The sequence below is a fragment of the Sus scrofa genome, chromosome 18, assembly GCF_000003025.6.
Source record: "Sus scrofa isolate TJ Tabasco breed Duroc chromosome 18, Sscrofa11.1, whole genome shotgun sequence".
Taxonomy (NCBI): Eukaryota; Metazoa; Chordata; class Mammalia; order Artiodactyla; family Suidae; genus Sus; species Sus scrofa.
In genome coordinates this window covers 14,666,968-14,689,076 of record NC_010460.4, presented here as the reverse complement: position 1 = coordinate 14,689,076, position 22,109 = coordinate 14,666,968, and the positions used below count along the sequence as shown (strand labels likewise).

Sequence of the window (22,109 nt, the reverse complement as noted above, 5' to 3'; positions counted from 1 at the left end):
AGCTGGTCCAGGCAGCAGCAGGCAAACTACAGCCCATGGACCAGATTTAGCCTGTCACCTGTTTTGTGAATTACATTTGATTGGAACTCATGACTTCATTTACACATCGATCATAGCTGTTGCCATGCTCCACAGCAGAGTTGACCATTGGACACCACACGGTCGGCACCCCTTCATTCGCCTCTCACAGGAAAGAGGGCCAAGCTCATCTGCTCGTTTGCTAAGTTTTGGCTTTTCACAGAAAAAGTTTTCTGCCCCCTAGTTTAGTTCATCAGCTGTGTTGGGGGTGGGGGAGACACAAGCCTCATTTATAATATTCTTTATAGCTTATCTGCACATTATGTTTATTCTTTTCTAGCTATGAAGTATGGTATACACTTTAATATAAAATATCAAATGATAACTTCCTGTTTTCATACAGTACCAAATTCCTTTTTTTTTTTTTTTAATCTTTTTAGGGTCACACCCTCGATATATGGAAGTTCCCAGGCTGGGGACTGATTTGGAGCTGCAGTTGAGGGCCTATGCCACCGCCACAGCAACACCAGACCCGAGCCACGTCTGTGACCTACACCACAGCTCACGGCAACGCCAGATCCTTAACCCACTGAGCGAGGCCAGAGATCAAACTTGTGTCCTCATGGATGCTAGTCAGATTTGTTTCTGCTGAGCCACAACAGGAACTCCAGAGTGTCAAGTTCTAAGTAGGTAATAAGAGTGCCCTGGACCATTAGAACATAGTTTTTTTGGTTTGGGTTTTTTTTTGTTTGTTTTATTTTGTTTTTTGGCTGTGCCTGCAGCCTTTGGACATTCCCCGGCCAGGAATTGAACCCATGCCACAGCAGTGACCCAAGTTGCTTCAGTGACAAAGACAAATCCTTAACCCACTGCACCACAAGAGAATTCTTAGAGCATAGTTTTTAAGAAATAAGTTTTCTTTAGTATTGTTTCTCATCACGTGCTCTGCAGTTCACTCATGTCAAGGAAGATCTGCTAACAAAATATGTAGGAGTGGGAGGATCAAAAATGTTTAGAAAAACCTCATCTATACCTCCAACTTTAACATTCACAATGCACATGATTAGTATTAGCATTAAAGGCCCTGACAAGTCCTGCACAAGTGACTGATTACATTTAACTCAGAATTTTCCAAACTTATAGGAATACCTCCATTTCCGCCCCCCCATAACATCTCTTCCCTCGACCATACTTCTGGCAGCTCTCTAACAATCTAATGGCAGTGGTAGGAGGAGGAGAGGGCCAAAAGAAAGCAAAAGGCCACAGTAATGGTCTCTGGTGATTCCATATGGTTCGGAACTAAAGCTGAAGCTGTGGAACAGAGAGGAATGGAATGAAATAGAAAATGCTTTTTTCTCCCCGCCAGGGTCATACTCGTGGCATATGGAGGTTCCCAGGCTAGGGGTCCAATCGGAGCTGTAGCTGCTGGCCTACTCCACAGCCACAGTAACACCATATCCGAGCCACGTCTTCGACCTACACCACAGCTCATGTCAACACCAGATCCTTAACTGAGCGAGGCCAGGGATCCAACCTGCATCCTCATGGATGCTGGTTGGGTTTATTAATCGCTAAGCCATGATGGGAACTCTGGGAAATGCTTTAAAGAAAGACTCAAATAGCGGCAGAACTACATTTGAACGTGAGGAAGGAAGCAGGGGGATAGAGCATGACTATCTTGCACATTTTCATATAGGAGTGACTGGGGACACTATAGTGGTGACAGAGGTTGGGCCAGCCCATCAGTGGGGCAGACGAAGTGCCTGCTTCCAGGTCCGATGAGGCTGCTGCCTGTGTTCCTGGCATGCAGGGAAAGGACTAGAATGGTAGTAGATCTACATGTGTTTACGGCAGGACAAAACCACCTTCACCCTCTTCCTCTCATGGGAGAGAGGGCAGAGCTAACTGGCTCTTTGGATGACTCTTCATGAAACCCATCACCAAGCACGCTCTGCTTTGAGGCCTAATGGTCTTCATTATGGATTCAGAATGGGGCAGCCAACGAACTTGCGGTGAGCCAAGGTGAGGGTGGGCACTGGTGCAAAGTGTTGTAAGAGGGGTTTGCATCCGCTGCTGTTTGCACCTTGTCTCGGAGCAGAGTGTTGGAAGGGAGGGAAGGTTCCTTGGCCACTGGATTTCAGTTTAGCCTTGAAATGTCAAGTGAGACAGAGTCGCTGAGAAAAGTCAAAGAATGAGATCAGGACAAAACTGTGCAAAGAAAAACGAACCAAAAAAGGCGCATGTGGCCCTCTTTGGTCTTGGTGAGTGAGAAGAGGAGGGGAGCTGGAGATCCGGGGGGGACGGCCCTTAGAAATGCCCTCTCGGCCTTTCCTCAGCACCAGGCCCCACTCCTGCCCTCAGGACAATGACCATCAAAACCCAGTGGCTGAGCCCTGTCCGTGGAGCTATCTAATCTTCCCTAAACATAGGCTTTTCACTTATTTTCTTCTGACCTTAAGATTGTCTCTGGACCATTTGTAAAGAATATCTGTTTTTGAGATTCTTAACAAAATGACAGTTTAGTTAGGGTCATGTTTTCACTGAGACTGCACTACATCACGTAGGCTAAACTTCAAGGCCTCATCAGCCCAAGTGTGGGCCGGCTCAGGCCCCTGAGGCCTCCTACCCCCCAGGTGGGGGCCCTTGGCCTCCTGCCCTGACCTCCCCGTCCTGCTCACGCTGCCTTGTTCTGTGAGAATGTCATCCTGACGCCACAGCTCTGCTCTTGGTGGCCCCCAGCTCAGGAGGTACCAAAGCCACACTGTGATCTGTGGTGGGGGATGGGCCCCAGCTCTTCCCTCCCCTGCCCTACCTATGCGGGGGACCATGACCTTCTAGGGGCCACGGACTGCAGCCTGGCATTGGGCAGAGGTTGGCCCATAGTGGACACTCAGTGGCACAATAATGTTTATGAAACAAAAGTGAATTGATGAGAGTGGCAGCATCCTGTGTGTGCCTGTGCCCAGTTTCACTAGATGAGCAGGAAAGGACAGCAAGTGAGAGACTGAGGGAGAAGGACGAGGGGGAAGCGGGGGTGGACCAACGAACACACATGCTTGCTGTGTGACCTCGTGGATTGTTCATCATTTTGATTAAGCAACTATGCCTTTGAAGTCAAAAAGCAGAATCAGATTCAGCGGGAGTTTATCACAAAATTAGATCATGTGCAGGCTGGCAGGAAGACATGGGGGGAGGAGCAGAGGAATGCTCCTCCCGAGGCCAGTGCTTATTAGAAAAAGCACTAACATCCAGAGAGCTGTAGCGCTACGTTACAAGGCAATACTTATTTGTAAAGGGGGCAAGGGGACAGGCGTCTTCGAAGGGGTGGTCTTTGCAATAAGTGCTCTACTTTTTGTTTTTATTTTTATTTTTTTCCTTTTATGGCCACATCATATGGAAGTTCCGGAGCCAAGGGTTGGAGTCGGAGCTGTGGCTGCTGGCTTACACCACGGGTGCAGCAGCATGGGATCCAAGGCACAGCTTGCAGCAGTGCTGGATCCTTAACCCACCTGCATCCTCACAGAGATGCTGGGTCCTTAACCCTTAAGCCAATGGGAACTCCTTACTTTTTTAAAGATGAGACTTTTCTTAATTGAACTCAGATACTCAGCCACGGAAATGTTTAAGCATGGCCAAAAGTGTTGGTGGGGGCAGTAGGATAGATTCCTTCTCTGCCTGCTCCAGTTCTCCCACCTGGGTCTCCTCTCGCAATCATGCTACAGCTATCTTGGCATCCTCTGGCCTCTGACCATCTTGCCCAGCTCCTGTGTTAACTTTATCATCATCATCCTGTGGCAAGGTTTTTGTGGAATATACCAAAAGCCACGGGCCACCAGCACCAGACATGGGGTCACCTTGCTTCTACCAGGCCAGAGGTGTTCCCTAATTTTCCGGGCTGCAACCAGCCTGAGAGAGGGCTTTGCCTTTTTCCTTTGTAATGCTGACATGTCCTCTGAGGTGTCCTGGTACCCTGTCACTCTTCCTGACCCCTCCACTCCCAGCCACCAGATCATGTTACTTTCTCTCCTTTCCTGGTTAATACATATGCTCTAAGAGTGGAATTCCTTTTGATCATAACATGGATTTTTTTTTAAAGTGTTGTTAGATTTTATATTTTCATAGCATCAAGATTTTTATACCAATATCCATTAGTGTATTGGCTTATAGGCTTTTTTTTTCCTTCCAGTTTTACTGAGATATAATTGACATATAACCGTGTCTTAAGTTCAAGGTGTACGACAGAACAACTGGACATATGTATATATTGTGAAATGATTACTGCCATGAGTTTAGTTAATATGCATTGTCTCACCGGGAGTTCCCATCAGGGCTCAGCGGTAATGAACCCGACTAGTATCCAAGAGGACTCGGGTTCGATCCTTGGCTTCACTCAGTGGTGAAAGGATCTGGCGTTGCCTTGAGCTGTGGTGTAGTTCGCAGATGCAGCTCTGATTCCACCCCTAGCCCCTAGCCTGGGGACCTCCATATGCCACAGATGCAGCCCTAAAAAGCAAAAAAAAAAAAAAAAAAAAGAAAAGAAAAGAAAATCCATCAGCTCACATAGTTACCAAAACAAACTTTTTTCTTGTGATGAGAATTTTAGGAGCTACTCTCTTAGCAACTTTCAAATATACCACCCGGCAACTTCAGCTACCTTCCTGAGGTTGTGTATCACATCCCCAGGCAGTATTTATCTTATAACCGAAAGTTTCTACCATTTGAGCACTTTTACCAGTTTCTCCTAACCCCCACCCTCTGTCTCTAGCAACCACGACTCTCATCTCCTTTTCTATGAGTTTGGGGTTTTTTAATTACTATTTTTTTTTTTTGAGATTCCACATATACGTGAGATCATACAGTATCTCTCTTTCTCTGTCCGACTTATTTCACTAAGCATAATACCTTCAAGGTCCATCCATTTTGTCACAGAGCTTGTAGTTTTCTTGTGAACTATCTATGCGAAGTTTTGGTGACAGTGTCACGATGAATTCTTCAGAGGAACTGTGGAGCTCTTCTTCTTTCTCTGGGAAAATGAAACAGAGGAATTGTTCATGTGCGAAAGGTTAGAAGAGAATTGACTTACAAACTTGTCATTTTTCAGGGGGCGGGAAGGAAGGAGATATTATTCTTTCACAAATTTCTTTTCTCCATCGATTTTTTTGCTGTTATCATTGCTGTCTTTTACGGGCTGCACCGACAGCATATGGAAGTTCCCAGGCTAGGGGTGGAATCAGAGTTGCAGCTGCCGGCCTACGCCACAGCCACAGCCACGCCAGATCCTTAACCCACTGAGTGAGGGCAGGGATTCAACCTGTGTCCTCATGGATACTGGTGGAGTTCGTTACCACTGAGCCAGACAGGAACGCCCATAGCTCTTTATGGGTTAAGGTTTTCTACCTTTTTATAGCGTTTTAGTACTTACATATACAAATATTTCACAATTTAAAATTTATTTATACGAAATTATGTAAAATGATTGCAAAAAAATTGAAATTTCCTCTGTATCTCTGGTTGTTTTTGCATGTTTATTCCTGGGGATAAGTATGTGTGGCCTCCTCGTGTTTTCCTCATTAATCTAGCGGGGAGGGCATTGCTCTTCTCTTATTGTAACTCATCCTTTGTTGTCTCTTAAAGGTGTGTTATACAGACTCAGCGTTTCACCCACTTTGACAGGCTTTGATCATGTACTCAATTAATCATATTGATCCAATAAATATTTGCTATGCATAGTCCTCAACGAATACCTGAGGATAGCTGTAAATATTGTTTCACAAGCATTAGCACAATCCCAGAAGAATCAAAGGTGCTCAATAAGGGTTATTCTATGCAATAACAAATTGTGAAAAAGACAGTGTCCCTGTCCAGATAAAGATGACAGTTTTCTTTGATTTTTGATAGGGAAATTCAATATATTTATTGAATGCAATAAGGACGTCTTTTCAATTATCTATTATTCTATTATCTAACCTCATTTTACTATTTTTTAAATTTATTTTGCTTTTTTAGGGCCGCACCTGAGGCATATGGAAGTTCCCAGGCCAGGTGTAGAGTTGGAGCTACAGCTGCCAGCCTACACCACAGCCACAGCAAAGTGGGATCTGAGCCACATCTGCGACCTACACTACCGCTCACAGCCATGCCAGATCCTTAACCCACTGAGCAGGGCCAGGGATTGAACCCAAGTCCTCCTGGATACTAGTCGGGTTTGTTACCACTGCGCCATGACAGGAATGCCTAACTTCGTTTTATTTTTGTCATGCTTCCCCGACTTTTTCCAGACTAGAAAATTTCCTTTAAGCCTGATGGTTTTTCTCTCTCTATTGGTTTGGATGTTCTACAAACCATTCATTCTTTCGATTATTGTTTGCTCTTTCTTGGATACTCCTTCCTTCACCTTTTATCCCACATTTATCCTCTGGGAACTTTCCACTCTGAGCCAGGCTGAGTGGTGGCAGCTACATACAGGAAAGAAATGGAAGCACTCACTCTGGGGGGTAAAGAGTTCCCTCTGATCATAGAAAAGAGAATAAATAACAGAAACAGAATACAAAAGCAGGAAGACAGACCTATTGGCTCTTTGTTTAAAAACTGCAGTGATTCAAACTTTTAAGCAATGTCATAGGCTGTGACGCCTACTCCCGTGATGACTGGGACATTCACCAGCCACAGTCATTCATTCGTTCATTCACTCATGAAGCACATACTGAATGCCTCCTATGTGCCAAGTACTTTCCCGGGCCATGATGCTGGTGAGCGAGACAGGTAAGATTTCTGGAGTTCCCGTCGTGGCTCAGTGGTAACAAACCCAACTAGTAACCATGAGGATTCGGGGTCGATCCCTGGCCTTGCTCAGTGGGTTGAGGATCCGGCGTTACCATGAGCTGAGGTGCAGGTTGCAGACGTGGCTCAGATCCTGCATTTGCTGTGGCTGTGCTGCAGGCCAGCAGCTGTAGCTCCGATTCCACCCCCAGCCTGGGAACTTCCATAGGCTGCACATGCAGCTCTAAAAAACCAAATAAATAATTAAAAGATGTCTTTCTGAATGGAGTTTATGTTCTTGTGATGGGAGAAAGAAACATCAGGTAAACAAACACTAATTCGGGTTTTAACGGCTGAGGTGAGAAATAAGCTGGACGGTAGAGAGTGGCTGAGGAGAGTCGTAGTCGTGCCACTTTACACAGGCTGGTCAGGGAAGGAAGCATCCGTTCAGAGCAGACAATTTGGCTGACAGAGGAAGGGAGAAGTCAATTCTGCCAGGAGCCCGAAAAGAAGATTTCAAGCAGAGGGGAAAGCAAATGCTTATGCCCTCTGTTGATGAAAAGAAAAATGCGTAAGTAAAAGCCGTGAGTTCAGTTTTACTCGGGGACCTTAGTGAGGACTCTGGCCCGGGAGACAGCCGCTCTGACGGCTCTGAGGAACTGCTCCCAAGGGGTAAGGCAGGAGCCAAGAGGTCTCTCAACTTATTTTGCTTCAAAAAATGTTCAGGCATCAAAAGATTACTGCTAATCGCAAAGAACAGATATCTCAAGTTAATGACTTTAGTGCTTTTCGATGTATGGGGAAATGCAAGGCTCCGGGGTCATTTGAAATTTCTTCTCAGATACATATCTTAACTATTCAGGGGACGGTGCATCCAAAGCATAGAATGCTTCCTGGCTTTTTTTCCATCCTGATTTCCCCGAGGAAGAATGCGGGGGCTAATGGTTTGATCTTTGTAGTCCTGAAACGGCAGGCAACATTTTTTTCTTTACTCCAGGACAGGAAAGAACTTGGTATCTTTGAGGAATGGCAAGGAAGCCTGCGAGTGTGACACGAGATAAGCAAAGAGAGAGAGCCACACAGTCAGGGAGGAGAAGCAGTGAAAGGGCAGAGGGCAGAGCCCTTGGAGGTCCTGGTGGAAGCCTGTGTTGCACTGTAAGCACAGTGGGAATGCGATGGACTTTTAGGCAGGGGTGGGTAACATGACCTATTTTCATCGTTGAAAAGGTTTAGCAGCAAGAATGGTTTGTAGCAGTGGTTCTCAAGCTTTAGGATGATCAGAATCAGCTGGATAAAATAAAACACTGATTGCTGGGCTCCATCTCCAGTGTTTCTGAATCAGTAGGTTTGGGGTGAGGCCTGAGAATTTGCATTTCTAACAAGTTCTAGGTGCTATGTACTGAATTGTGCCTCTCCCAAATTCATTTGTTGAGCCCTAAGCCCTAACCCTCAATGTGGCAGGATCAAGAACTGGGGCCCTTGGGAGGTAATTAGGTTTTGATGAGGTCAGGAAGGCGGGATGGCCATGAGGGCATTAGTGTCCTTATAAGAGACATCACTTTCACTTTCTGTGCCAGGTAAGGACACAGGGAGAAGGCAGCTACCTACAAGCCAGGGAGTGAGCCCTTATCAGAATCCAGCCATGCTGGCACCTTGGCCTTGGGCTTCCAGCATCCTGAACTGTGAGAAATAAATTTCTGTTGTTTATGCAACCAGTCTAGGGTACTTTGTTATGGCAGCCCAAGCTAAGATACTAGGTGATGCTGATATTGGGCTGGGTCCACTCTATTGAGAACTGCTGCTCTAAGAGCTAAGAATAGGTTCACTGAGACTAGTTAGGAGCTATTTCAGGAATCTGGATGAATGTGGACATAGTGGTGCAGTGTCAATGGAAAAGAGATTGAGAGAGAATCAGTCAGCTGATCTATAAAAAGCATTTATAGTCATATAAACAGGAAAAGCTGATGTAGCTCCTAACTAATGTTATTCCAAAGTTTGCAAAGAATTCTCTCAACCTTGTTGCAACATTTTTCTCTTTTTCTTTTAACTAGTTTAAAGTCACAAGTAAAAAGGTTTAGATAAAGTGGTAAAACTGAGAACTGAACACTTTCCCTGACTTGGGTATTGTATGGGTATTGTTTTAAAAGTACAACTGTCATGTCAGCATCATGGCAGCATAGATGAATTAGGCATCGATCCATGAGTAAAAATGCCTTGTGGGAATTGTGAGATCCAGCACCATATACTAAGGGACCCAAGAGGAGTCTTGCTTCCCCATGCAACTGGTAATAGTCAGACAGACGTCAGTAAGGACGGTAGGACCACCAGAGCCAGCAAACCTGCCCCAAACCCTCTTGGCTGTGGCCAGGGAAGACCTGGAGAGTGCTGACCTGGGCAAAGACCCAACAACGAAAGAGAATCTGCTGAAGTCTAGACTTCCCAAGAGGAGATTCCAGCATGTCATTAGGAAAAAAAAAATACAAGTTTGCACACGGTGGAGAGGGTAAGAAGAACTTTTCCAGTGTGGCTTCTCCCCCATGAGGACACAGAGAGGGCTGAGCTGTCCCTGGGGACCTCTCCCAAGGGGAAAAGGGGAGTGGTGAGGGAGTGGCTGGCTGTCCCCAGCTGTGAGGAACACAGCTAGAGAAACCGACTTCTCCTGCACACTGAGGCAGGACCTCCATGATGGATGGGAAGGAGGAGATCAGGAAAGAGGCAGATAAAAATATCAAAGGCCACCAGAGGGAGGCAGTTCCTGCTGTCTGAACTCAGGGCTCCAGGAGGAAGCCCATCCGCAAGCCACTGGGAGAACCTCAGCTGAGTATCTCCCCACCAGTCTGTGGGCAACTCTAGCGCCCCGGCACTAAACACACACCTCCCCTCACCCTGTGGCCCCCTCTGAGTGCAGAGGCAAGAAAGTTTGCTGGGAAAAACAGACCAGGATCTGTGGGCACGGGAGAAGCCACAAACTTGGGAGCAGCTATAGCACCACCTTCTGGAAAACAAGAGAGGTTTCCAGCTGCTAGCTAGGTGAGTTGTAAGAACCAGAGAAGACACAAAAGCTTAAGACTCTTGCCGTAAAAGATTGGATAAGGAAGAGGTGGTACATATAAACAATGGAAGATTGCTCAGCCAGAAAAGGGAATGAAATAACCCCAGTTGCAGCAACACGGACAGACCTAGAGATGATCATACTAAGTGAAGTAAGCCAGAGAAAGACAAATATATAAGTTCACCAATATGTGGAATCTAATAAAAATGACATAAGAGAGCTTATAAAACAGAAACAGAATCAAATGTTTTGAACCCAAATTTATGGTTTCCAAGGGGAAACATGGGGGGGGGGATACATTAGTGGGTTGGGACTGACCTTTCCATACTACTGGCTATAAAATAGGTAACAAGGATCTACGTACAGCACAGGGTAATCTACTCAATACTGTGTAATCACCTATATGGGAGAAGAATCTGAAAAGGAATGGCTGTATGTATATGCATAACTGATTGTGCTGTATATCTGAAACTAACACAACTCTGTATATCACCTATACTCCAATAAAATTTATTTAAAAAATAAGAATCCTGCTACAGGAGTTCCCGTCGTGGCACAGTGGTTAACGAATCCGACTAGGGACCATGAGGTTGCGGGTTCGGTCCCTGCCCTTGCTCAGTGGGTTAACGATCCGGTGTTGCCATGAGCTGTGGTGTAGGTTGCAGACGCGGCTCGGATCCCGCGTTGCTGTGGCTCTGGCATAGGCCGGTGGCTACAGCTCCGATTCGACCCCTAGCCTGGGAACATCCATATGCTGCGGGAAGCGGCCCTAGAAAGGCAAAAAAGACCAAAAAAAAACCCAAAACAAAACAACAAACAAAAAAAACAAAGATAAAGAGACCACAGCTACCATCAAGAATACAGGGCACAAGGTGCGGACGTGGAGGAAAGGGAGCACTTGTACACTGTTGGTGGGAATGTAAACTGGTTCAGCCAATGGAAAATGGTATGGAGTTTCCTCAGAAACGAGAAACAGAACTATCGTCTGATCTAGCAGTCCCACTTCTGGGTATATATCCAAAGAAAATGGAAACAGGATCTCAAAAATATATCTGTTCTCCATGTTTGCTGCAGGATTATTCACAAGAGCCAACACATGGAAACAACCTAAGTGTATGTTAACAGATGTGGTATAAACATGCAATGGGATACTATTCAGCTTTAAAAAGGAGATCCTGCCACTGATGACAACATGGGTGGATCTTAGGAGCACTGTGCTAAGTGAAATAAGACAGAGAAAGACAAATACCGCATGGCATCATTTATATACAGAATCTACCTAAAGAAACAGAATACAATGGTGGTTGCCACGGGTTGGGGAAATAGGGAGAAGTTATTAAAAGGGTACAAAGTTTCAGTTATAAGATAAATAAGGTCTGAGGATCTAATTTACAGCATGGGATGTATGTAGCTCCTGCTGTAGCTCAGCAGGTTAAGAACTCTATATGAGTATGCAATCCCTGGCCTTGCTTAGTGGGTTAAGGATCCGGTGTGGCCAAAAGCTGCGATGTAGGTGGTAGATTCAGCTTGGATCTGGCATTGCTGTGGCTGTGGCGTAGGCCGGCAGCTGCAGCTCCTATTTGACCCCCAGCCTGGGAACGTCCATATGCCACAGATGCGGCTGAAAAAAGAAAAAAAATTGTAACCGGCTGACTGTAGCTGATGACACTATTTTTAAATGGAAATTTGGTGAGAGAGTTGAACTTAAATGCTCCCTCCCACCACACAAAGGCTAAATATAGGCAATATTGGATGTGTTAACTAGCTCAATGAGGGATTCCTTTCACAGTGTATACCTATATAAAATCATCATGCTGAACATTTTATTTTTTTTCTTTTGTCTTTTTAGGGCTGCACCCGTGGCATAGGACGTTCCCAGGCTAGGGGTTAAATTGGAGCTGTAGCCACTGGCCTACACCACAGCCACAACAACATGGGATCCGAGCCACGTCTGCGACCTACACAGCTCACGGCAATGCCAGATCCTTAACCCAGTGAGCAAGGCCAGGGATCGAACCTGCGTCCTCATGAATCCTAGTCAGATTCATTTCTGCTGAGCCATGACAGGAACTCCCATCATGTTGTACATTTTAAATATCTTATAAATGTGTTCATCAATCATACCTCAATAAAGCTAAAAAATAATGAATAAAAATTCTGAGAAAAATGATTAGGGCATCGGAAACTTGAGTTTCATGATAACTCGAGCTCTGTGAACATGGCTTCATGGCCCTGGAGCATCTGGTTTCCATATATTCCTCTGGCTTCACCCCTTAGCTTGGCTTCCTCCAGTGAATGGCAGTCTGTCTCCATTCCTCTTCCCAGAATGCTCTGTGTCACCATTCCCAGAATTGTTCTTTTTCTCCTTGTTCTCATTAGATACATTTGTTGCCACTTTCTCTCCCTGTCAGATAAATTGAAGTGGAAATGTGGGGGGGGGGGTGAAAAATTATCACTGCCCCCTCACTCACTCTTCTATAAAATATTTTTCTCTTAATTTGTACTTATTTTACACAAAGTAAAACTTATCACACATTCATAGTCCTCTGACCACATAAAATAAAATTTCGATTTTTTAAAAGTATAAAACCCATGATGCTGGAAAGTACCTAATCAAAGCTCTTACTACACCTTCTTGGGTTGATTAAAAATAGTCACAAATTCTTTGTAACAACTCTCATCAAGAAGTGGAGTTTGTTTTCTCACATCTTGAATCTCTGTTGGCCTTGCGACTTGCTTTGACTAGTAGAAGGTGGCAGAATGAACCCTGCAGACGTTCTAAGAATAGGTTGTAAAATGCTGCGGTCCTGTGATCTGGGAGGATGAGGGACATGGGGTCTCAGCCAAATGAAGCCTGTGCATGTGAGGGAGCCCAGCAGATACCAAGCAGAACGGAGACAAGCTTACTGATAGATTCCAGCCCAAGTTGCAAACCCACAAAATCATGAGCAAATAAAGGTTTGTTGGGAGTTCCTGTTGTGGCTCAGAAGGTTAAGAACCCAACATAGTATCCGTGAGGATGTGGGTTTGATGCCTGGCCTCCCTCACTAGGTTAAAAATCCAGCATTGCCGCAAGTGGTGGCATAGGTCGCAGATGTAGCTCAGATCCCAAATCGCTGTGGCTGTGGCATAGGCCAGCAGCTGCAGCTCCAAATTGATCCCTAGCCTGGGAACTTCCGTATGCCTCAGGTGCAGCTGTAAAAAGAAAAAAAGAAAAACAAAATGATTGTTGTTATAACAAGCTTGTTTGTTACATGGAAAGCCTTAACTGATATACCTTCCTAATCCCACTTATCCAATAAAGATCTCCCTTCTCACTGGCTCATAGTTTAAGTGGTTTTAAAAGAAATATCATGAGGGATAATACACCTTTCTTTATTCTGTGAGTCTCAAAGAATTTACTAATTCAATGATATTTGCACTGCCCTGTCTTCAATGTGGCTGGGACAACAGGATGCCTCCTGCGTAGATTCAGGAGACTTTCTACTGCCACCTAGTGGCTGCAGTTAGGAGACATGCATACGTTACCTGATATTGAAGCAGATAATTTTTTTTTTTTAGGGCCGAACCGGAAGCATTTGGAGGTTCCCAGGCTAAGGGTTAAATTGGAGCTACAGCTGCCGGCCTACACCACAGCCACAGCAACGTAGGATCCGAGGCACGTCTGCGACCTACACCACAGCTCACGGCAACGCTGGATCCTTACTGAGCAAGGCCAGGGATCAAACCTGCAACCTCATGGTTCCTAGTCGGATTCGTTTCCGCTGCGCCACAACGAGAACGAGAACTCCGAAGTAGATAATTTAACAAACACTAATCGAGTCTGTTAAGATTTTCCATTCATAGATGCAAAACATCATGCCAATTAACTCTCATGACCTACGTCATTATCCACAGTCTAGAGGTGACTGTTCACTTCAAAGGTCAATCAAAGCCAGCTGGCAAAACAGGGAGAACACAGAGACAGAAACCCCCCACCCGCAGGCGAGATCTTTGCGGTGCCCTGAGTCTCTGCCATGGCCTCTGTCTTGCAAACCACCGGAATACTCACAGCGGACTTGAAACAAGGCAGGATCTGGGCATCTTGCATCTAAGCTTGGAACTGCAACCTTCACCACTGAGGCATGGCTGCTCCCCTCGTGTCTTCTAGACCCCTCTTCACAGTGGAAACAATCAGAAGGCAAGAAGAGAGCTTTTCTCTCCCTCCCTTCCTTCCTTCCCTTTCTTCTCTCCCTCCTCTCTCCCTCTCTCCTCTAGCTGAGGTCCTTTGACACGAAAGGAGCCCACTTTTCCAACTTTCAGATGTGTTGTCGGTACCACCTCACCGTGAACAAACAAAAACTGCCGCTATGCTTGTGACCGAGGGCTCTAGACTCCATTCAGGTCAATGAGCAAAAACTTGACCAAACGGAAATGAGGTCTTTAAAGCCTGTTTCACCTCTATTTTCCTCAGTGAAATAGCACCTTCCGAACAGCAATAAAGATGCTACATAGTTAGAAGCCTCATAGACTTGTCAGCAAGATAAAGGATTGAAGGAACGCTGGGGCTGAGGGGGAAGCTTTCTTACTGGGGAAACAAACATACACTTGTCAGAGAAAAATCACACGGGGTTTTTCTTTTTTTCTTCTTTTTATGGCTGCATCTAAGTAAGGCCTATGGATGTTCCCTGGCTAGGGGTCCAATTGGAGCTGCAACTGCCAGTCTAAACCACGGCCACGGAAATGCAGGATCTGAGCTGCATCTGTGACCTACGCCACAGCCTGCTGTAACACTGGATACTTAACCTGCTGAGTGAGGCCAGGGATGGAGCCTGCATCCTCAAGGACACTATATCAGGTTCTTAACAGGCTGAGCCACAACGGGAACTCCACGGTGGGTTTTTAGATACCTTAGAAAGATGGGCTGGGTGTGTAAAAAGTAAATGCAAGAAAAATGAAAAGAAAGAAAAAAGTTCTAAGAACAAAACCAAGCTTACTGTTGCCGGATGATCCAGCAATGGTGCGCCTTAGTATTGATCCAAGTTGAAAACTTCCGTCTACACAAAACCCGAACATGAATGTTTACAGCAGCTTCACTCATAATTGCTAGAACTTGGAAGCAACTAAGATGCCCTTTGATAGGTGAATGGATAAGCAAAATGTGATCTAGCTACACAACAGACGCTGGGCAGTGAAAAAAGTAATGAGCTATGAAACCATGAAAGGACAGGGAGGAAACGTAAATGCATATTGCTCTGTGAAAGAAGCCAGTCCGAAAAGGCTGCAGACTCTGTGATTCCCGCCATATGACATTTGGAAAAGGCAAATCTTTGGAGACAGGAAAGAGCTCAGTGATTGTCAAGGGGTGGGGGAGAGAGGTAGGGATGCATGGCCAGGGCACAGAGGAATTTTAGGGCAGTGAAAACACTCTGCCTGGTACTTTAATGATGGATACATGTCATTACGTGTTTGTCAAAACCCATAGAATGTACAAAAGAAAGAGTGAACCCTCATATAAACTATGGACTTTAGTCAATAAAATGTATCGATAATTTTGGTAAACGTAAAACTACTCCCCCCAAATGAACTCCAGTAATTAAAAAAAAAAAAGTCACAGAGAAAGGATGAGGCTCTCCCATCTTGGAACGGGCTGTGCAGGGCATGAAGCCCAGCAGGTACCGGGTCTAGGGCCATGATGTCTCTAGGGAACCACAAGGATGTTCGCATTTAAATGTGTTTAAAACTCGGAAGAAAAACATGAATATGGTAATGCATATATAATCACAAATCCAGTCTCTATACCAGTGAAGTCATAAAGCATACTTTAAAATATTTTTATGGAAGAAGAGGCTCTTAAAGGCACTAGTGTCTAGGATGCACATAGGTCATAATGAGGCCCTTACTGTGTGGGGGTGAAACATAACACACAGTGAACCTGGGTGTGGGCCTGCTCCATGGCTGGGGCTCAGGTAAAAAAGAACTAAGAGCTTCATACAAAGGTGATATGTTAAAAAAAGAAGAGGCCTGGGGCAAGGTGTTCTAAAAGAAGCTTGGGCAACTAGCTCCAACAAGAAAAAAAAATTTTTTTTTAATTAGAAACTGCATGAGTGGGAGTAGGGCTGGGGTGGGGGTAAACTAGAGTATTTTCTATTTTGGGTAAGAAGCTGGGCTTGGAGGAACTAAGGCATTAGGTACCAATCACATAAGGAATGGCCAGATTCGGGGAGTTCCCATCGTGGCACAGTGGAAACGAATCCGACTAGGAACCATGAGGGTTTGGGTTCAATCCCTGGCCTTGCTCAGTGAGTAAAGGATCCGGTGTTGCCATGAGCTGTGGTGTAGGTTGCAGACGTAGCTCAGATACTGAGTTGCTGTGGCTCTGGTGTAGCCACAGCACTGTAGCTCTGATTAGACCCCTAGCCTGGGAACCTCCATATACCAAAGGAGTGGCCCTAAAAAGATGAAAGACAAAAAAAAAAAAAAAAAAAAAAAAAAGGAATGGCTAGATGGGAGCTGAATTCCTATAGGCAGGGGGCCAGGTGAGACAGAAGAGTCCTGCTCTCAGCGTGTGAGAATGCCAGAGGCAGACTCCGGTCTGGCTGGGTAGAAAATGCACAGGCCTGGAAAGCACTTCTGGTGCTTGCTTGTGTTTAAAAAAACAAACAAAACCCCAGGCAATTATTCCTCAAAGAAAACCTGTGTGTGTTCTTCGTCTATCACAGAATCACAGATAAGAATGCTGTGGCCTTGACTTAGATTGCCTCCTGCCTCTCATTTTACTGAGTAAATGCGATATGTTCTTCCAGCCCCAGTGATAAGCAATCCAGAGTGCTTTTGAGAGTTACACAATTTTACACATGCCTTTAAACTATCTCCATCCTTGTAGCAAGCTTTCAAAATTAACAATGTCTGAGAAGAGGAGGTCTTACCCATTAAATCCTCACCGAAGGCAAAAAAGTCATCATTCCAAAATACCTCAGAAAACTAAATATAGAACTAAATATAGAACTACCTCAGAAAACTAAATATAGAATCCCACTCCTGGGCATCCATCCAGACAAAAATTTTATTGAAAAAGATACACGCATCTGTATGTTCATCACAGCACTATTCACAAAAGCCAAGACATGGAAACAAATGCCCACCGATGGATGGATTACGAAGATGTGGTACATATATATGATGGAATACCACTCAGCCATAAGAAAGGACAAAATAATACCATTTGCAGCAACTTGGATGGAACTAGAGACTCTCAAACTGAGTGAAGTCAGAAAGAGAAACAGACACAATATGATATTGCTTATATGTGGAGTCTAAAATATGGCACAAACAATCTATCTACAAAGCAGAAGAGATGATGGGCATGTAGGACAGACTCCTGTTTGTGGGGTGGGGGGGCCGCGCGGTGGAGGGAATGGGATGGGTTGGGAGTCTGGGGTTAGCAGATGAAAACTCTTGCATTCGGAGTGGACAGGCAACGAGATCCCGCTGTACAGCACAGGGGACTATATAGCTAATCACTTATAATGGAACAGGGTAGAGGATAATGTGAGAAAAAGAATGTATGTATTTGTATGACTGAGTCACTTCGCTGTACAGCAGAAACTGACACAACATTGTAAATCAATCCTAATAAAAAAAATTTTTAAAAATCATCGTTCCCTTTAGTTGTAATTTTATCAGTTTCAAAAGGTCTTGGAGTGAGAAATATTATTGGGTCTGGATTGATTTCTTCTTTGTAATGTGGCATGATGCAGTGGTTCTCCAACTTAGGTGTATATAAGAATCATCTGGGGGGGTTGTTAAAGGGCTATATTCCCAAGGACCACCTCCCCATCCCCACTGTTGTTCAGTGGGTGAAGGAATCTGCATTTTTAACAAAAATCTGGGCTGTTTGGGTTAGTAGATGCGAGCTATTCCATTTAGAATGGATGGGCAATGAGGTCCCACTGTACAGCACAGGAAACTGTGTCCAATCTCTTGGGCTGGAGCATAAAACATGATGGGGGATGACATGAAAAAAAGAATTATACGTATATGACTGGGTCACTTTGCTGTACAGCAGACATTGGCACAACACTGTAAATCAACTACACTGTTAAAAAAAGTTAAAACAATTGAACTGGTTTAGGTGCCAGTGATTGAGATCCTATTATGAGAAACATCCTCATGATAATCCAGATTCCTCACCTTGGGAGCACCTTAGGATCCACCAGGGAGTATTTACAATCCCGCTGTTTTACCCTTGGTCTTAGCAATTCCACTCCCATGCCAAAACCCACCAGAAATGTGAACACATATTCACCAAAAGACACATACAATATTCTTTATAGCATCACTGCTTCATAATAGCCCCAAAGTGGAACGATCTCTAATGCTTATCACTAGATGAACAAAAACATCATAGAGTGGAATACTGTACAACAATAGGAATAAAATACAATTGCACCCAGCGACCTAGATGAATCTTACAGGCACACTTTTCAGTGAAAGCATTCAGACACAAAAGAATGTACAATGTACGGTTCCATTAAAACATGTAAATAAAGTTCAGAACCAAGCACAACGGCTCTATGGTGTTAGAAGTTGGAGAATGGTTGTTCTTGAGGGTCTGGGGAGGGAGCCTGAGGGAGCTTCTGTGTCTGTAATGTTCTGTTCAGTTTCTCGTTGTGGCTGTTTACAGGGGAGTTTTCTCGGTGTGAAATTCATCGGCCTATGCTTAGGTTCTGAGCACTTGGGAAACTTCACTAAATATCTACTTAACACTTAAAACAAAGTCAGTGTCTGGGCTCTATCTGAGTCCAGTTAAATTGAGTGTCTCGTGGGAGTGTGGCTGTGTGTAGGTGGGAGGTCCCGAGCATCTGCAGTTGGAAGTTTCCCAGCTGATGCTGACATACAGCTGAGGTCGAGAACCACTGGTCTAGAGAAAGCCTCATCTGGGTCTGTGGCAAAGCTCTTTCACTTACTAGCTGTGTGACCTTTAGGGTCACTAATTGTCCCCTCAGATAAACTGACTGCCCTGAACAATTTACCTAACCTCTCTGAGCCTCCTCCTCCGTCTTAGGAGGTGAACGACATCTACTCGGTCAAGTTACTTTGGACGTTAAGTGGGAAAATCTCACAGAAGCACTTGACTTCGTGGTGGACATCACCCTTCCATTCTCTCTCTCCTTCTCCAGGGTATTTACTCTTTTATCTCATCTCTCCCTTGCCTGCAGAGAGAAGACTCCTTGGACTGTCTTCCTCCTTGAGAAGGAAGGGTGTCTTTACCTGCAGGCAGAACAGGTGAATGCACTGCATGGAGCACATCTGGAGAACATGGACCACATATGCCTCATGCAACAGTGTTTATATAAAGTCCAAACGCATGCATACTTCATACTGGTAAACATTATGACAACATTCGCTGAACAGGTTAGCATGATGGCCTGAGCATGAGGAATAGAAATGAAACTGGATAAATATGTAAATCCAGATGTCAAACAGAGAGGGCTTTGCAGGAAACAAGGATGTGCCCACGCCATGGGCGGAGTCAGTCCATGCACCTGCCCCAAATAAATACATGAATGAAAAAACATATAAATTGATATTTATTTTTATTTTATTTTATTTATTTTTTTGCTTTTCAAGGCCACACCTGAGGCATGTGGAAGTTCTCAGGCTAGGGGTCAAATGGGAGCTGCCAGCCTATGCCACAGCCATAGCAACGGGGAATCTGAGCCATGTCTGTGACCTATACCACAGCTCACAGCAACACAGGATCCTTAACCCAATGAGTGAAGCCAGGGATCCAACCCCCATCCTCATGGATCCTAGTTGGGTTTGTTAACTGGTGAGCCACGAAAGGAGCCACCTAAATTGACATTCAGAAATGTGTATTTTTTAAGGAAATGAAGACAAAAGCTCAGGAATCCAGTACAGTGATTTCTTCCAACACTGCAGGGACCTGGGGACCCTTTCTCATGAGAACATGGTTTTCTGGGCAGCAGAAATAAAGCTTGAGAGCCTTCTCCTGTTCTGGCAAGCTTTCCCCCAAATATGTTTTCTATTATGCTCTAGATGACTCATTTTGCCTTAGTTGCAAAGTTGAATATATACTTGATCAGTTTGGATATCCAGGCTGCTGGCCACGGGTAACTGTAAGTCATTATGAGAAATGAACCACACACATTATGAGAAAATGAACCTTTGTTGTTTTAAACCCTTAGGTTTGGGGATAATTTATCATGCATCAGTAGATAACCAATACACTAGAGAATAGCCTTCGCAGGCTGGTGGACACATTCTTTTAGCCATCACCTGCCACCTGCCAGGCACCACCACCCCTTCCAATGATTGTGTAAAACCTGCAGGCATTGGCACCATTTCTGGGCCTGTCAGCTGCCTCCACTGGTTATCAGATTCCCCAAGAATCACCACTGCTACCCCCGCCAGATGCTACAATCTTTCTCCTTCTTTGGTGTTTGCCTATAGGGGTAGCAAGTAAGTGGCATACAGGGATTGGGGCGGGTGGGTAGCGGAAGAGTTAGAGGAGAATTAGTCACGGAGCCTCTGGACTCTGAAGGCCTGTTTGCATCTTGGCTTTGCCACTTGTCCTTGCACCTCTTTACTCCTCAGTTTTCTCCTTGCTATAAAATAGGATGAATAATCACATCTACCTTACAGCACTGTGACAACCCAACTGGGAAATGCGTATAAGCCACTGAGCACAGGGCCTAACTCTAAACAAATAAATGGCTCTAGAGCTGTATAAGTTGTCTCAAATCTCAGCGCCACCATTTACCTGAGCAAAATATTGAACATCTTGACGTGTCAGTTCCTCATCTATGAAATGAGGATAATAATAGTATCCACCTCATGAGGCTATCTGAAGAGTAAACGAGAGCATACATTAACTCATGTAATATTACATACACGGGCCTGTTCATAACGGTAGTGACGGTCATAACAGCAGTAAACCATGAGCAGAACATGCTGGACCCAGAACCACCCCCTCCTCATCTGATAATGACGACATTTTTTGTTTGTTTGCTTCAGGTAGGGTAGACTTGTGCCTGGTTCATTCTTCCCGTGAGATAAATTCTGAACCAAGATTCCTCAGCTCATCACGGAAATAGAACTTAACTTTTTTTTTTTTTCTTTTTATGACTGCATGGAAGTTTCTGGGCAAGTGGTTGAATCAGAGCTGAAGCTGAGGCCTATGCCACAGCCAAGGCAACACTGGATCTGAGCTGCAACTGTGGCAACACCATATCCTTAACCCACTGAGCGAAGCCAGGGATCAAACCTGCGTCCTCACAGAGACAACACTGGGCCTTAACCCACTGAGCCACAACAGGAACTCCAAAACTTACTTTTTAAAATAAATGAGATTGCAATTAATTTTTGATGGCATGAGGGGGAAAAAAAGGACTGTAAGCAATTGCTTCTGCAATAATCTCCACTTCTGAAAGCTTTCTGTTACACCTCCAGCTTACACTGGCTTTCTCTTTACTTCACTTTGGCTTCCTTCGTATTTCAGGATTAAAATCCATGATGTTTAGGATTCCTTCTCTGCAGCTTTCAGCAGGGTTTAGGGAGACTTGCAAAATTCCACTGTGTGGGACTGGTACGCCGTGTGGGCCACCATCTGTATGCTGGCTTCCCCTGAGATGTGACTCATATATCTGGTCCTTAGGTGTGCTCAATCCTCTGTGCGGTCAGCCGAGATGCCCTCAGCCCCATCAGATTCTTAGCCATGCAGCCCATGCTATACCGTCCATCCAGCTCCCCTGAATAAGATGTGCAGGATGACCTTGTGCCTGTCACAACTTCAACAATCTCAGCTCTGAGACATTCTGGGGATCACCAGCTCCTTCTGAAACCATACCCTATATGAGACCCAAGATTATGGGGCAGAGTACCATGGAAACCATGTATGGGAACACAGCTCCTTCCACTGGGCATCACGCAGGTGTACTGAGGGACTAGAGTGGCCGATGGTGAACTTTGAGGTCACAGGCTGAAAATCCATGGTGTGCAACACACAGAAGCCTCCCTCTCCAGAAATTGCACATGCTACCCATGAACAGGCACGAAGGACAGTTGCACCTGCACAGAACACTCTTGAAACTTCCCCTTACTTTCCATCTATTGTTTCCAAGCCCCCTCTCCCTCTCGTTCCTTTCTTCCACTATAAATACCCCACTCAAAAGTCCACCAGGAATGGATTAAGAAGATGTGGTGCATATACACAATGGAATACCACTCAGCCAAAAACAGAACAAAATAATGCCTTTTGCAACAACACAGATGCAAC

General features: G+C 44.9%; 1 protein-coding gene across 2 annotated transcripts in view; it reads right to left on the bottom strand.

The window, feature by feature from the left end:
• The window catches only part of AKR1B1 (aldo-keto reductase family 1 member B), a 158,801-nt gene that overhangs the window by 63,240 nt on the left and 73,452 nt on the right, over positions 1 to 22,109 (bottom strand). For both annotated transcript variants that reach the window (XM_021078497.1, XM_021078498.1), the window contains exon 3: positions 4,921 to 5,041. The gene's annotated coding sequence lies outside the window, so the exon portion shown is untranslated. The remainder of the gene's footprint in view (positions 1 to 4,920; positions 5,042 to 22,109) is intronic.